Source organism: Bubalus kerabau, chromosome 8 (genome assembly GCF_029407905.1).
Source record: "Bubalus kerabau isolate K-KA32 ecotype Philippines breed swamp buffalo chromosome 8, PCC_UOA_SB_1v2, whole genome shotgun sequence".
Taxonomy (NCBI): Eukaryota; Metazoa; Chordata; class Mammalia; order Artiodactyla; family Bovidae; genus Bubalus; species Bubalus kerabau.
Genome location: NC_073631.1, coordinates 92,726,327 through 92,742,500, shown reverse-complemented (window position 1 = coordinate 92,742,500; position 16,174 = coordinate 92,726,327). Strand labels below are relative to the sequence as shown.

General features: G+C 37.5%; 1 long non-coding RNA gene and 1 pseudogene across 4 annotated transcripts in view; both read right to left on the bottom strand.

Moving 5' to 3' along the window:
- The window catches only part of LOC129658624 (uncharacterized), a 90,117-nt gene extending 77,161 nt beyond the window's left edge, over window positions 1-12,956 (bottom strand). For all 4 annotated transcript variants that reach the window (XR_008717455.1, XR_008717454.1, XR_008717453.1 and 1 more), the window contains exon 1: window positions 12,710-12,956. This is a non-coding gene — a long non-coding RNA (uncharacterized LOC129658624). The remainder of the gene's footprint in view (window positions 1-12,709) is intronic.
- Window positions 12,957-13,931: 975 nt separating this feature from the next.
- Window positions 13,932-16,174, bottom strand: part of LOC129658366 (lys-63-specific deubiquitinase BRCC36-like) — a 49,646-nt pseudogene continuing 47,403 nt past the window's right edge.

The following is a 16,174-nucleotide window of genomic DNA, read 5'->3' as shown; positions in this document are numbered from 1 at the left end:
AACTGAGAAAACAGTGACAGACTTTATTTTCAGGCTCCAAAATCACTCAATTGGTGAATGCAGCCATGAAATTATAAGGTGCTTGCTCCTTGGAAGAAAAGTTATGACCAACCTAGACATTATATTAAAAAGCAGAGACATTGCTTTGCCAACAAAGGTCAATCTTGTCAAAGCTACTGTTCTTCCAGTAATCATGTATGGATGTGAGAGTTGGACTACAAAAAAAAGCTAGGTCCTGAAGAATTGATGCTTTTGAACTGTGGTGTTGGAGAAGACTCTTGAGAGTCCCTTGGACTTCAAGGAGATCCAACCAGTTCATCCTAAAGGAAATCAGTCCTGAATATTCATTAGAAGGACTGATGCTGAAGCTGAAACTCCAATACTCTGGACACCTGATGCAAACAACTGACTTATCTGAAAAGACCCTAATGCTGGGAAAGATTGAAGGTGGGAGGAGAAGGGGACAACAGAGGATGAGATGGTTGGATGGCATCACCAACTCAATGGACATGAGTTTGGGTAAACTCTGGAAGTTGGTGATGGACAGGGAGGCCTGGTGTGTTTCACTCCATGGGTTCACAATGAGTTTGACATGACTGAACAACTGAACTGATCTGAAATACTCCCAATGTGGACATTTTCCACCTATTAATATTTCCCCTGAATATGGAACACACAGTTATGTAGTACATCCTCTATACAGATACAGTAAATATAACCTCAAACATACAGATAACACTGCCATGTGGCAACAAATAGTTAGAATGTGATAAAATCTGAGTATTTACTACCTTCACTTTTAGTATACTTTAACTGTAACTTTATTTAATTTATATCTTAGTAATGGCTTTATTTAAGAGCCAGCTCACAACATTCCTGAAAACATAACAAACATCCCATGAGTCAATGTGAGCTGCCGTGAGCCAGTCTGGCATATCACTGAAGTAGGGCCATATGACAGATATAAGGGACTAGATCTCTCCCTGGTAGGACTCTATCTTGAGACCCAAGCTTGCTCCTCTGCCCTAGACTCCACTTTACCCTGGGATAGGAAAAGAAAGTACCTGTGAAGCTGAGCCATAATCTAGAGGAAGCCACTGAAATTATATCATCCCCAAGAGAAGAACATAAGGATCCAAGAGCAAGTTTTTCCAGGATCAGTGATCAGAGAACAGTTCACTGAGTGACTGGCACAATTTTTATACCTCATCCTGGTGAAGTAAAAGTCACTCAGTTGTGTCCTACTCTTTGCCAATCTGTGAACTACCAGGCTCCTCTGTCTATGGAACTCTACAGGTCACAATACTGGAATGGGTAGCCATTCCTTCTCCAGGAGATCTTCCCAACCCAGGGATCTGAATCACCAGGAAAGCCCAAGAATACTAGAGTGGGTAGTCTATCCCTTCTCCAGGGGTTCTTCCTGACCCAGGAATAGAACCAGGGTCTCCTGCAATGCAGGCGGATTCTTTACCAGTTGAGCTACCTCTTGGTACCTATTCCCAATCTCTTGAAGTTGAAAAGTGCTTCTTGTGAGTAAATCACATAAATGGGTTACAAATAAATTAGAATCTGTATCCATTTCTTAGTGCTGCAAGTAGTTCAAAAGCTTCTAAAGGTCAGAGATTTGTTGCTACAATACTTGGTGAAAAATTCAATAATCTAGCTTAATATTATGTGCATTAAACATAATCAATACAATCTAATATAGGAAGTAAAAAGCTCTGGGGCAATTTTAAGTTGCTCTCCCTTCATTGTCCCCTGGTGACTCAGTGGTAAATAATCCACCTGCCATTGCAGGAGATGAGATGCAAGAGACATGGATTAGATCCCTGGGTTAGAAAGACATCCTGGAGGAGGAAATGGCAACCCACTCCAGTATTCTTGGCTGGAGAATTCCATGGACAGAGGAACCTGGAGGGCTACAGTCCATGGGTTATAAAGAGTCAGATACAACTGAGCAAATGAGCACCGAGACCCTTTGTTACAGATCTTTGCCTCTCCCCTTATATCCCAGAAGCCATTGTAGATATATACATGACTTTTTTGGTAACCAAAAGACACTACATTTCTTTCAAGTCAAGGAAAAATAGATGCTTTCAGGCACATTCACTGATGTTACTAATTCCCAGAATTAATTTTTTAAGATCCTGCGGTTGAATGCATCAATATGGTTTCTACGCTAATAAAAATTATAACAGCACCACGCATTTTTTTAATATAAATCACTGCAGATGGTGATTGCAGCCATGAAATTAAAAGATGCTTACTCCTTGTAAGGAAAGTTATGACCGACCTAGACAGCATATTAAAAAGCAGAGATATTACTTTGTCAACAAAGGTCCATCTAGTCAAGGCTATGGTTTTTCCAGTGGTCATGTATGGATGTGAGAGTTGGACTATAAAGAAAGCTGAGTGATGAAGAATTGATGCTTTTGAACTATGGTGTTGGAGGACTCTTGAGAGTCCCTTGGACTTCAAGGAGATCCAACCAGTCCATCCTAAAGGAGATCAGTCCCAGGTATTCATTGGAATACCCAGGATGTTGAAGCTGAATCTCCAATATTTTGGCCACCTGATGCGAAGAGCTGACTCATTTGAAAAGACCCTGATGTTGGGAAAGATTGAAGGCAGGAGGAAAAGGGGACAACAGAGGATGAGATGGTTGGATGGCATCACCAACTCAGTGGACATGAGTTTGGGTAAACTCTAGGAGTAGGTGATGGACAGGGAGGCCTGGCATGCTGTGGTTCATGAGGTCGCAAAGAGTTGGACACTACTGAGCGACTGAACTGAACTGAACTGATGTTTGCATACTATAGACTGTTTTACTCTAGAAATAATAGCAAAAGATTTTAAAGATAAATCTTTTAAAAACATGGATAAGTAAATATATCTAAATTTAGCTTTGCTTATTCTGAAACTACTCACACATTTTATATCCTGATAATGTATTCATGAATCTACTTATTTTAGCCTTTGTTATAGAACTTCTAGCTGTTTCATTTGCATATATGCAAAATATATTTTATATTAAGAGAGGAACTTGGCACCTTTTTAAGTCTTGTGGTACATAGTGCTGTGAAGTGTGCACACTGTCCAGCTCTTGTGTTCCCATGGACTATAGTCTGTCAGGCTGTCCATGAAATTCTCCAGGCAAGAATATTGGACTGGGTTGCCATTTCTTCCTCCAGGGGATCTTCCCAACCCAGGGACTGAATCCCTGTCTCTTACATTCCTACATTGGCAGACAGGTTCTTTAACACTAGTGCCACCTGGGAAGCCCCACACTTATGGAATACTTGTGCTAATTTCTAATCCCAAACCCTACATACAGAATTTTTCATAGATTATATATTCTTAATATCTCTGTACTATTTCACTCATGATAAAACAGTCAGAATGTGTTAGTTTCAGAGAAATTAAGCAAGAAAATATTATTCCCAATCTATGTAAAACACATGTTGAAATAGCACATAATTCACTTAGTCAATCAAGTACTATGGTTAGGCTCTTGTTGCTAGGGAAGATTGTTTGCTGTATACCTTTCTCTGGTTTTAAGATTCTCCACAACTCTAAAAAACTGTTTGATAAGTATTTTACAGACTTTTTACACTTTTCTTTTTTATTGGATTATACTTGCTTTACAATGCTATGCTAGCTTCTGCTGTACAACATCATGAATCTGCTATCACTTTTAATTTGCAAATGGATATGAAAATAATTCCAATAGCTTATTTAAAGTAGTATAATTCAGAACCTTCTTTCATTCTACTCATTCCTTACAATAACCTTTCATAGATAGTTTACAATGTACATGAGGTTCTTTAAGTTTTTAGGGATATTCTTAAAGTTTTAATGGTTATTATTAATAATTGAAAATAAAATGTGTATGAAGCCAATTTTTCAAAACACTTTTAACAGATGCATAATATCATGACAGGCTCAATTTATTCATCTTTTTGGTGAGTCATCTCAAATTAGTCATATTTCATCTAGTGATAATTACAAACTTTGGAAATTTCTTAGCAATATTTTTGTGATTAATTAACTATAGTAAATATGCTGAACATAGAAGAATTAGTAAATATAAACAAAATGCCTATGTGTTTCACACCTTACAACATTGAATTTTATACCTTAACAAATAAACAAAATAAAGGTAAACTTATATAGAATGTCTATATTTGCATATGCAAATATCAGTGATAAAGACTCTGCGTGCCAGTGCAGAAGACATAGGAAATGCAGGTTCAGTCCCTGGGTCAGGAAGACCCCTAGAGGAGGCCAGGAAGAATACCTAGTCCAGTATTCTTGCCTATAGAATCCCATGGACAGAGGAGCCTGGAGGGCTACAGTCCATAGGGTCACAAAGAATTGGACATGACTGAGCATGCAGGCACACACCTGCTTATCAGTGTTGAACACAAAATTTTAAAATGGAAATTCTAATTTTTATGTTTAAATGACAATCACTCTTAGGAGCAAAATATTTTTATTGTGGATTCTTCTTGCACAGCAGAAGAACCCTAATAGTAATAGAATAGGTAGGATAAGTGAAGTTAAAGTCGTTCAGTCATGTCCGACTCTTTGAGACCCCATGGACCATACAGTCTATGGAATTCTCCAGGCCCGAATACTGGAGTGGGTAGTGGTTCCCTTCTCCAATGTAGGATACAGATGCTAGCAAAAGTGTTTCCCTCATATGATAGAGTTTCTAAAAGTTAGTGGGCTTAATACCATTAAAATTTTAATGATTATACATTTATATAAATATCTAATATCTAATATAGATCTAATTACTAAATCATTCCAGGAAAATCAAACAATTAAACAACAAAAGCCAGTTTACCTGAAATTACTACAAAACTGCAATGTCAGTGGTGAAATAGAAACAAATGTAGACAATCAAATGTGAGGAAATTCATTGACCATAAGACCACTGATATTAGTGATGGTTGTTTGCATTCAATTTTTCAGGTTTACAATAGTTCTATGTAAGAAGAATTATATTTAGTGTCATTCAAACTCATGCTTGAGAGATACACCAGTATCATGAAAGAGAGCCCTTAGATTTTAGGATGAAGAAATGCAGGGTCTGATGATAACACTTGAATTTTAAAAGACACTGATATATGACAAATCACTTAGGAAAATGTTAGTGAAGTGCTGATAATAAGTATAAAAAAGTCTACTTCTAAACTTTGTCATTTTAATTTAAATCACTAGGAATGTCTTCCTATTTATTATCACTATACACACTAAAATGTACTGAGTTTATCTATTTTCATCAATATAATGTGTCTGGTTTACAACAGAAACTCCTTCATATCTAATTCTGTTGGTTCCTGAAGTAGTTTAGGTTCTTAGAGAAGACCCTCAGGAGTAATTACCCACATCACAAAACCATTATTCCATTTCATATATTTAACAAGACACAAGACTAGAATATCAGTGATGTACAAAATCAGTGTTGAGATCTAGGAAAACCAGTTTAGCAATTTTCCCCATAGTGCATGTCTCCAGACAACACTAAGTAGCAAATATTTGTTGTATCTTAATGGTATTTACAGTAATAAGCACTGGATTCCTTGATTTCATTTTGTTTTCTGGAGTATATATAAATTAGATAAGTCAATGTTAAAATGACATGTGGCCAGTCATGAATGAAAATAAAATTAGAGGCAGTAACACTTTGTAACAACTTAAAAATCACCTTCCAAGGTAGCAGTGATTTTCCTTGCTTGTATTTTCCAGACCTCCTTCTACTCCTGTTTTAAGCTATAGTTTCTTTAGGACTTCATTATGTTCCTTGGGAGACAATTTCACACTCTATTAGTCACAGGCAATTTCATCACATTACTAGAAGTATAAGCACCCACAGTTTTTGCACCTCTTGAAAGCACATTTCTTCCTTTTGGTATTTAATAAACTGTAGGCTGGAACTTGAATTAAAGGGTAATTTTACCCCTTCTGGCAGAAAAGTGGGGAATCTTATTTCCCAATTTCAAATTCTATATTATATAAAGATAAGCTGCATACGTTTTCTGTATATGATACTTTTTTGTATCAGAAAAACTCCCCAAAACTTGGAACTAATGCAAGTAATTGGGGTATACTTCTTTTCGATACTATACTCTGAAAAAAGTTACCTAAAGATTGTCTTTCCTTTCTCCAGGTGATCTTCCCAACCCAGGGACTTAACCTAGGTCGCTTGCATTGCAGGCAAATTCTTTACCAGCTGAGTCACAAGGGAAGCCTAAGAATACTGAAGTGGGTAGCCTATCCCTTCTCCAGTGGATCTTCCCAACCCAGGAATCAAACCAGGGTCTCCTGCATTGCAGGCAGATTCTTTAACAACTGAGCTATCAGAGATGGTCAGATAGCATCACTGACTCAATGGACATGAGTTTGAGTAAACTCCAGGAGTTGGTGATGGACAGGGAAGCCTGTAATGCTGCAGTCCATGGGGTCGCAAAGAGTCGGACACGACTGAGCAACTGATCTGAATTGAACTAAACTGAAGGATTTTCTAAGAGAATGTGCTTAGTTCATTTCATTATTTGTTACTAATTAAAGGCCCTGGATTTAATGAAGTTATTTATTAATACTTATAGTTTTTTTTATAAAGATGAAAGTTGTTTTTGTCTGCTTAGATAACTCCAAAGATGTGTGATCTATTGGATATTAAAAAGTATTCGATCCAATTTAGCAATCTTATCCTAAAATCTTTTTGATGAGTTTCCTACAAATACATCAACTTGTTAAGTGCTCTTTGAACCAGTCATTACATCTTACTGGTCCCTTCAGAAACTAATGTGTTAAATAAAAATTTGATATGGCCACAATTTCTGAGACTTCTCCCCTTGTTTGAAAAGCTGACTCATCGGATAAGACCCCAATGCTAGGAAAGTCTGAGGGCAAGAGAAGAGGGCAACAGAGGCTGAGATGGTTGGATAGCACCACTGACTCAATGGACATGAGTTTGAGCAAACTCAGGGAGATAGTGAAGGACAGGGAAGAGTGGCATGCTGTAGTCCATTGGGTCGCAAAGATTCAGCCACGACTCAGCGACTGAACAACAAAATTTCTATCTGCCTGAGAGTCATGATTTCGCTTTTTAAGTTATGCTTTAATCTATGCAATGATCAAAATTTATCCAAGCAATATGAGTAATATTACTTATTCTGCTAAAGATCCAGAACCTATCCAGATTTTTTCTAAGAAATTCAAATACTGGAATACAACTTTATTAGCAGTATTACAACAGGAAGATCCTGGTTGAATTAGTCTCCGTGTGCATCTTACTCTTCCTTAGTCATCATTCTTCATGTAGTTTACAGTTTGATAATATGTCAGATCAACTTCTGGTGTCTCAGGTGGTAAAGAATCTGCCTGTAAGGCAGGAGTCCCAGGTTCGATCCCTGGGTTGGGAAGAACCCCTGGAGAAGGAAATGTCAACCCACTCCAGTATTCTTGCCTGGAGAATTCCATGGAAAAATGAGCCTGGTGGGTTACAATCCACGGGGTTGCAAAGAGTCAGACATGACTGAGTGCTAACACAACAACAACAACATTTCAGAGAGGTTATAAAAATATAGTATCATTCAATGCATTTACATTCCTAAAACCTCATCAAAAGTCATTTCCACAACAATTTATGTCTAGTACATTTCAACACGTATCACATAACAATACTGACTTACTTGTTAGTTAATAAAACTTCCACATGATATATTCAATAATTTGTCAATCCACATCCTCAGATAGGCATAGACATTTACAAGTGTACATATCTAGACAATTTTCACTGCTTAATTAAAAAAAAAATCTCTTCTCACATCTATAAAAATGTTTGTTATATACAAGTTTCACTGTATCATTGTTTTTGCATATTAAAAATATCAATTTTTGTGCCAAAAAACAAACATAGAAAGTGAAGAAAAAGACAAACTATGCAGTGGCGGGTGGAATGACCTAGAGGCTGAAATATAAAGCAGCAAAAAAGTGAGACAACACAAACTATATACTGAGTTAATAATCACCTCTGATACATGCTACAAAATAGGAAATATAAAATTGTACTCAGGCTTAGAAGCAGATGAGAAGTATTAAAAGAAATTTAAAATTATCACTTATCCTGAATTCATCAAAGTAAAATTAGAAATCTCTATCGTATCATTGGGAATGTATATCAATATTCTTACTTTGCCTAGAAATAGTTGCTTCAGGTATTCAAATTTATCTATGTATTAATTGATGACAAATACTGTATTTACGGTCCCTCAATAAACTTTGTGCATTTGGATCATTTATTTGAGGTGGAAAATAAAAGACCATTTTTTTGACTTTTGCCTGGGTGTTGCTTCACAGAAATCATTTCCAGAGGCCTGGAGATATAAAATACCCTGAAGAATATTATCTTAATTCCATTTCAGAGATAGATGGGTCAGAAGTAAATAAAAGCCATTTTCTTCAGCCACTTTTCCAATACCAACTTAGGCAGCCATTCCCCACAAGAATGAGCTTCATAATTAATAAGGCTTAGAAATAAGGCTACAAATAAGGCTCTCAAATCTCCAAGTATATCAGATTCCTGTGACTAAAAAAAAAAAAAAAAAAAAAAAACTAGCAAGCTGGTTTAATTGCATTCTAGGATCTCAGTTATCTCATGCAGATGATCTAGCACAGAAATGATATACTTCAAGCAACACAAATGCATTTAAACAACAATTTTCCTAAGGATGCTTGAAAATCTACTTTCTTCTGTACGCTACAAGTAGATGCCAGGAACTGGATGACAGCAAAAGATACTAGCAACAGGGTTGATTTTATCTAAGGTGTGGTTATAGCAAATGTACAGAGAAATCAAGGTTTGGGTTTAAAATTGTATAAAACAAGAGAAAGTGTTAAGCCTAAGAGTTCATTAGCAGTCTAGGAAAATAGTAACCAAGTCCTCTTCTTGATAAGCCTTATTTTTCAAATACTTTTTAAAACTAAAAGCATCTAGGCAGAATTATATTCACATCATATGTGCAGAATTCAAAGAATTATCACCAAGATACAAATATGATTACCACCAAAGTCAATAAAAATACTATTGATACCACATCAGAAGTTCATCACATACTATTTTACAATTGCTACCCTTCATGTCTCCCCAGAGATAACTATGACCCTGAATTCTAAAAGCCTTAATTTTTTTTTTAATTTTTAAATGTCAAATAAATTGAAGCATACAATATGTATATTTTGGCTAGTTTTTTTCACTCAAAATAGGTTTGTGGAATTCACTGTAACTCTATCAATAATGATTTTATATATATATACAGTATCCTAAGATATGAATATACTACACTTTATCCATTTTACTAATAATGGGAGATTTTCACTTTGGGGCTATTAAAAACAATGTTGCTCTGAACAGCTTTGTACATGCTTGGCACACACATACACAAAATTGTCGCTTCAGTACACATATACACAAAATTCTGTTGCGAACCCACTCAGGAATGGAATTCATAGGTTATAGTATACATTTATGTCAACTTTAGAAGACACTACTTAGTAGTTTTCTAAAATGATTTAACAATTAATAGTCACATCAGAATTGGAATTGTTCCACATCATTGTACGATCTTGATATTAACATTATTTTAATATTTAGTCATTATTAAAATGTATAGGATGTTATATTGAGGTTGCATTTTCCTGTTGAATAATGAGGTTGAGCACCTCCTATTTTTTTTATTGGCCATTTGGATATCTTTTTTTGTGAAGAGCTTACTCAATCTCATGAATTTTTCTGTTGGATTATCTGTCTAATTTTTATTAATATGTGCAAGATTTTTATATACACTGGACAAAATACTTTTGAGCATTATTTATGTTGAAAATGTATTCACCTACTCAATAGCTTGACTTTTCACTCTCTTAGTAGTGTCTTTTGATAAACATATTTCTTAATTTTAATGAAATAATATTACTAATAGCTTATTTTAGTGATATTTATATTCTATTTTATAATATTAACAATCTCCATTATGATCTTCAAGGATTATATGAGAACTTTAACATTCATATTTAGACATATAATCAGGAATTGGGTATTGTCTATTGTGTCAAACAGTGATTAAGAATTTCCCCCTCTTTTTTTATATATACAGTTGACCCATTACTATTGAGATAAATCATCCTTTCCTTACTATTTTTCGGTTATACTTTCTTATCATAAAGCAACAGTCATTGTACCTGTGTATGCCTATCTCTTGACTCTATTAGATTACTTGTCTCTCATTGTACTAATTTAGTTTGAAAAATAAATATTGAAACACAAATCTCTTCTATTTTAGGATGGTCTTAGCTATTCTTTTAGAGAAGGCAATGGCACCCCTCTCCAGCACTCTTGCCTGGAAAATCCCATGGATGGAGGAGCCTGGTAGGCTGCAGTCCATGGGGTCACCAAGAGTCAGACACGATTGAGCGACTTCACTTTCCCTTTTCACTTTCATGCATTGGAGAAGGAAATGCAACCCACTCCAGTGTTCTTGCCTGGAGAATCCCAGGGACGGGAGAGCCTGGTGGGCTGCCGTCTCTGGGGTCGCACAGAGTCAGACACAACTGAAGCAACTTAGCAGTAGCAGCAGCAGCTATTCTTTTAAAATTTTAATATGCATTTTAGTCATGGTAAATGTTCATAAGCATTTTGGTAGAATTTTGGTTGATATTATACTAAACCTACATGCTTTTCCACCAAACCCAATGTGTAGTAGGAAAGGCAGATGACTACATCTGAATCAACTGAAAAAAGAGGCAGAAAGTTTAAACTATATATTGCCATCCCCATACCTTATTAAAAGGACAAGTTCCAATGACAAGCAGTAAGTGTCAAAAAGAGATATCACCTCAGACCCTTTGGTTCCCTTACTCTCTGGTAAAAAGATAAATATTCATATTCATCACCTTGAACTGTTGCCAATCGTTCCTTAGTGAACAATAAAACTTCAACATAGTTCAAAGAGCAACATCCAATGCACCAGGTCCAGATTTGGGGCCCAAATTTTTCATTCTGAAGCATATAACTCAACAGCTCATTGAATCTCACTGGATTTCATTTCTCTCAACAATAAAATAACAAGGTCAGCTCCATATTTCCTAAGGCTACTTACTTCTGTAAAGAAAATTCTATTCTTTTAAAAGGATTTTAAAATTTGCTTTAATTATTTTGTGTGTGAAAGTGAAGTAGCTCAGTCGTGTCTGACTCTTTGTGACCCCATGGACTACTGCTTACCACGCTCCTCTGTCCATGGGATTTTCCAGGCAAGAGTACTGGAGTGGGTTGCCATTTCCTTCTCCAGAGGATCTTCCCGACCCAGGGATCAAACCCAGGTCTCCCTCATTGTAGGCAGACGCTTTACCATCTGAACCACCAGGGAAGCCTATGCTGCTGAATAGGTAGTTTCACTCTTCCCTATGATACAGAGACACAAAGAACAATGCTCCCATTCTAATTAAAAAAAAAAAAAATTATAAGAGGTGCATAAGCTACAACATACAGAAATTCAGGGGGTAAGTGACTCTGGCTGGGGAACAGGCTGCAGTCCCTGAAACAATAAAACGAAACAATTTATCAGTGGGTGGTGGTTAGAGATACACTGCCACCATTTACTCTTGCCTTTTAACTTTGTAACTTGCTAATTAGAAACCAAATCCAATCAATCTGAACTGAAGACATCTACATCTCAGAAATAAGGATAAATGTGGCCGTCTCCTAGAGGCATATGGAAACATATATGTGTAGAAAAATTCTAAAAAGTATTTGAAGAAAAGAACTTAATATTCAAAAATGTTTTAAGAAAAATGTTTAAATATATATTAAGTAGTTGAAGGAGATGTACAAAATTGGAATTAAATGTTTGGAGAAATGTATAAGTCCTTTATTAATATTTCTATGACAGAGTGATCTTATATTTCAGAGGGCATCATTTTGACAAAACTATATGAAAACACTGACAAATATTTTAAAAATCACATGGAGAGTACTCATTCACTGAAATGATTGATCCCACTTGTTGTGGCTTTAATGTGTTTTTTGTATAACTGTATTTGTTACCATCTCTGAGACTATTCATAAGGCTTTGATGAAGTGCATACTAAATATGCTGTAATAACTGTTTGAAGCTTCTGTCAAATATGACTGTGCTTAGTAAATCATGCATCACCAATGTTATGATTTGCAGTAATAAAGTTATGCTATGGTAATTTTTTTGGAACACTGAAGCATATGGTACCAGATGCCACAGGCATACTAATTAATGAGAAAATTAGCTTATAGATACCAGACCATGGTAATGTATCTATAACCAAAGCTTAACGTATAACTCAGAAAGTAATTTGAAATTTTAAGGTTAGTATTATACACAACTTAGTATCCTTAATAGCAGTATACTGCCGGGGTCCAGCCCCGGCTGATCCAGGGTATTCAAAGGAGAGACGGCGTAGGCGAGGGTCAGGAAACAACTGCTTAATTACACTTTAATTAAGGATACAAAGAGTAATAGAATAAGGATAGCTCAGTGAGGAAATTCAGTGGAGAAAAGCGGCTGAAATAAGAATAGCTCAGTAGGAAAATTCAGTGCAGAAAAGAGGCTGAGTAGCTTGGTTTACATGGGAGACCAATAAAACTTCAAGACAAGAAGTTTGCACCACTTACATAGGCCACAGGCGTCCTTCCATTCTCCCGAAGGAGAGGAGACACTGAGGCCTCCCCGGTCGGATCTTTGAAGCCCAGGCATAATTAGCAAGCATGGTGGGTTCCGCGCTCCAGATGGAGACTCAGCCAGAATTTGAAAGAGAGAGCTACATGGGAAGACCAAGTTTTGGTGAACAAGGCCCGCCCTTTATTTTCCAAAGTAGTTTTTATACCTTAAGTTGTGCATAGAGGATAATGGGGGAAGGGGTGGAGTCATGCAAGGACAGCAGTTCCTGGTCCTAATCGAAGCCAGGCTTTCAAACTTATCATATGCAAAAGTTCAGGTGATTGATATCATCTTCTGGCCAGGAGGCCTGTTAACATTTTAAGAAACTTATTTTTCTCTAAAGGTGATTATTCCAAAGTCAGGCACCAGCCTCCCAAAAAGCATTGGACAAAGCTGCATTTTACATTTCTATACACCCATTATATCAGTCAATACACTGCCAAGGACACAGTAGGTAAGGAGTATGGAGACTTAGCAGCAAACATTGGCCCAACAAGTGAAAAACCCTTCACCAATACAATTTCTAATCAATCTTTTAACTACTCAAAGGAATCTGTGTTTAGTCAGTTTAGAACATCTCCTGCCTCTCACAGTTGGGAGGCTCTGAACAATCACATGTGGCCGGAAAAACCTATTCAGGCAGGCTAGAGGATTTCCAAAGGAGTTTTTAGGTTGAAACACTGTCACACCCAGGAATTATTAACTGGAGCTGTAAGCTAATTCTTTTTTCAGAGAGAGGTAGTGGGGGACAGCCCCCCATAAAGTCAGAGGTGTAGGTGAGAGCACAAAGCCGAAAGTAGGCAGACTCTGGTTTGGGGGGTAGATGCTCGAGAATTTCCAGGGGGACTCCTGAGGCTCGATCCCGCCTTTGCGTATGCCGAGCCTCCTTCCTCATGACCTTTGTCACGGGCGGAGTTCCTCACGCTGGCTCCCGGCAGTGATAGAATTCCAGTTGAGCTATTCCAGATCCTGAAAGATGATGCTGTGGAAAGTGCTGCACTCAATATGCAATATGCACTCAATATGCAATATGCTGGCTCCTGGCAGTATACAGACAAAATATTCATGGTCTTTGGAACAATGAGGATATAGAAGGCGTGCTATTGATCTAATTATTCTATCTTTCCCTTTCAGACAGGAATTATGCTGAGAAAAGCAGTTTCTCACATACTGTGATCAAATATCTTTATCAAAAATATCTTTCACATTCCACTGGATACTCTCAAGAATAAGAACATGTTTCAGGGTGGAATCATCAATAAGTCGAACAGGTACTAGTCCAATCTTTTTTGCCTCAGACTTCCTAAGGGCAAAACAACCTTAGATGAAGAGCCAAAAGGCCTCCCAATCAAAGGTATTCCTGCCTCTATTAAGCAGTTTTAATAACTAACTGATTTGCAGTTACACAGATCAAGTTTTTATAATAAAAATGCTACTACTTTACACTGCTGTAGGCTTTAAAGTCCTACAGATTACTGTGTGACACTGAAGTTAAAAGCCTGAGTTCTGGAGACAGATGGACATATTCCTAAGGACAAACTTCAACTCTAGGACTTGTGATCTTTGTGATCTTGGGAATGTTATCTAAACAGTCACAGCTTGCTTCCCTTGCAGTGGAAATCACTGCAGTATGTATTTCAAAGGGCTGTTGAGCAAACTGACATACTCCACGTAACGTTAAAACAATGCCTGCACATAAAAAAATTCAACAACTTTAATAAGTTATTGTAAGTTTTCTCCCTGCAGCTCAGTGATGTTGTTATCACATTCACAATTATCACAAATGAAGAAATGAACAATGAAGAATTTAAATGGCTTTCTAAAGTTTAGGGCTGATGCTGAAGCTGAGGCTCCAATACTTTGGCCACCTGATGTAAAAAGCTGATTCATTGGAAAAGACACTGATGTTGGGACAGATTGAGGGCAGGAGGATAAGGGGGTAACAGGATGAGATGGTTGGATGACATCACTGACTCAATGGATGTGAGTTTGAGCAAACTCTGAGAGAAAGAGAAGGACAAGGAAGCCTGGCGTGCTGCAGTCCATGGGGTCACAGAGTTGGACACGACTTAGCGAACAACAACAATCAAAGTTTAGGGATGTGATAAGCTACAGAGTTGGAACTTGAGTCCACTACCCAGATTCTCTCTAGAGTTTCTCACTTCAGTTCAGTTCAGTCGCTTACTCGTGTCCAACTCTTTGCGACCCCATGAATTACAGCACGCCAGGCCTCCCTGTCCATCACCAACCCCTGGTGCTCACTCAAACTCAGGTCCATCAAGTCGGTGATACCATCCAGCCATCTCATCCTCTGTCATCCCCTTCTCCTCCTGCCCCCAATCCCTCCCAGCATCAGAGTCTTTTCCAATGAATCAACTCTTCACATGAGGTGGCCAATGTACTGGAGTTTCAGATTTAGCATATTTCCTTCCAAAGAATACCCAGGGCTGATCTCCTTTAGAATGGACTGGTTGGATCTCCTTGCAGTCCAAGGGACTCTCAAGAGTCTTCTCCAACACCACAGTTCAAAGGCATCAATTCTTTGGCACTCAGCTTTCTTCACAGTCCAACTCTCACATCCATAAATGACCACTGGAAAAATCATAGCCTTGACTAGACGGACCTTTGTTGGCAAAGTAATGTCTCTGCTTTTGAATATGCTATCTAGGTTGGTCATAACTTTCCTTCCAAGGAGTAAGCGTCTTTTAATTTCATGGCTGCAGTCACCATCTGCAGTGATTTTGGAGCCCAAAAAAATAAAGTCTGACACTGTTTCCACTGTTTCCCCATCTATTTGCCATGAAGTGATGGGACCAGGTGCCATGATCTTCGTTTTCTGAATGTTGAGCTTTAAGCCAGCTTTTTCACTCTCCTCTTTCACTTTCATCAAGAGACTTTTTAGTTCCTCTTCACTTTCTGCCATAAGGGTGGTGTCATCTGCATATCTGAGGTTATTGATATTTCTCCCATCAGTCTTGATTCCAGCTTGTGCTTCCTCCAGCCCAGCGTTTCTCATGATATACTCTGCATACAAGTTAAATAAACAGGGTGACAATATACAGCCTTGATGTACTCCTTTTCCTATTTGGAATCAGTCTCACTACTTTCCCACTAATTGATACAGACATGGATAGAAATGACTTAGGTTTATTTGATGGACTGTGTCAATTCTAGGGATTATTTTATGCTTTGTGATTACTTTCAGTCTTATTTGACTCTATATAAGCATAACTAGGTCTTCTCCGATGGCTCAGTGGTAAAGAATCTGCCTGAAGTACAGGAGATGCAGGAGACGTGGGTTTGATTTCTCCTTTGGGAAGATCTCCTGGAGGAGGAAATGGCTACCCACTCCAGTATTCTTGCCTGGAAAAAATCTCATAGATGGAGGAGCCTGGTGGGCTACATTCAGAAAGAGTCAG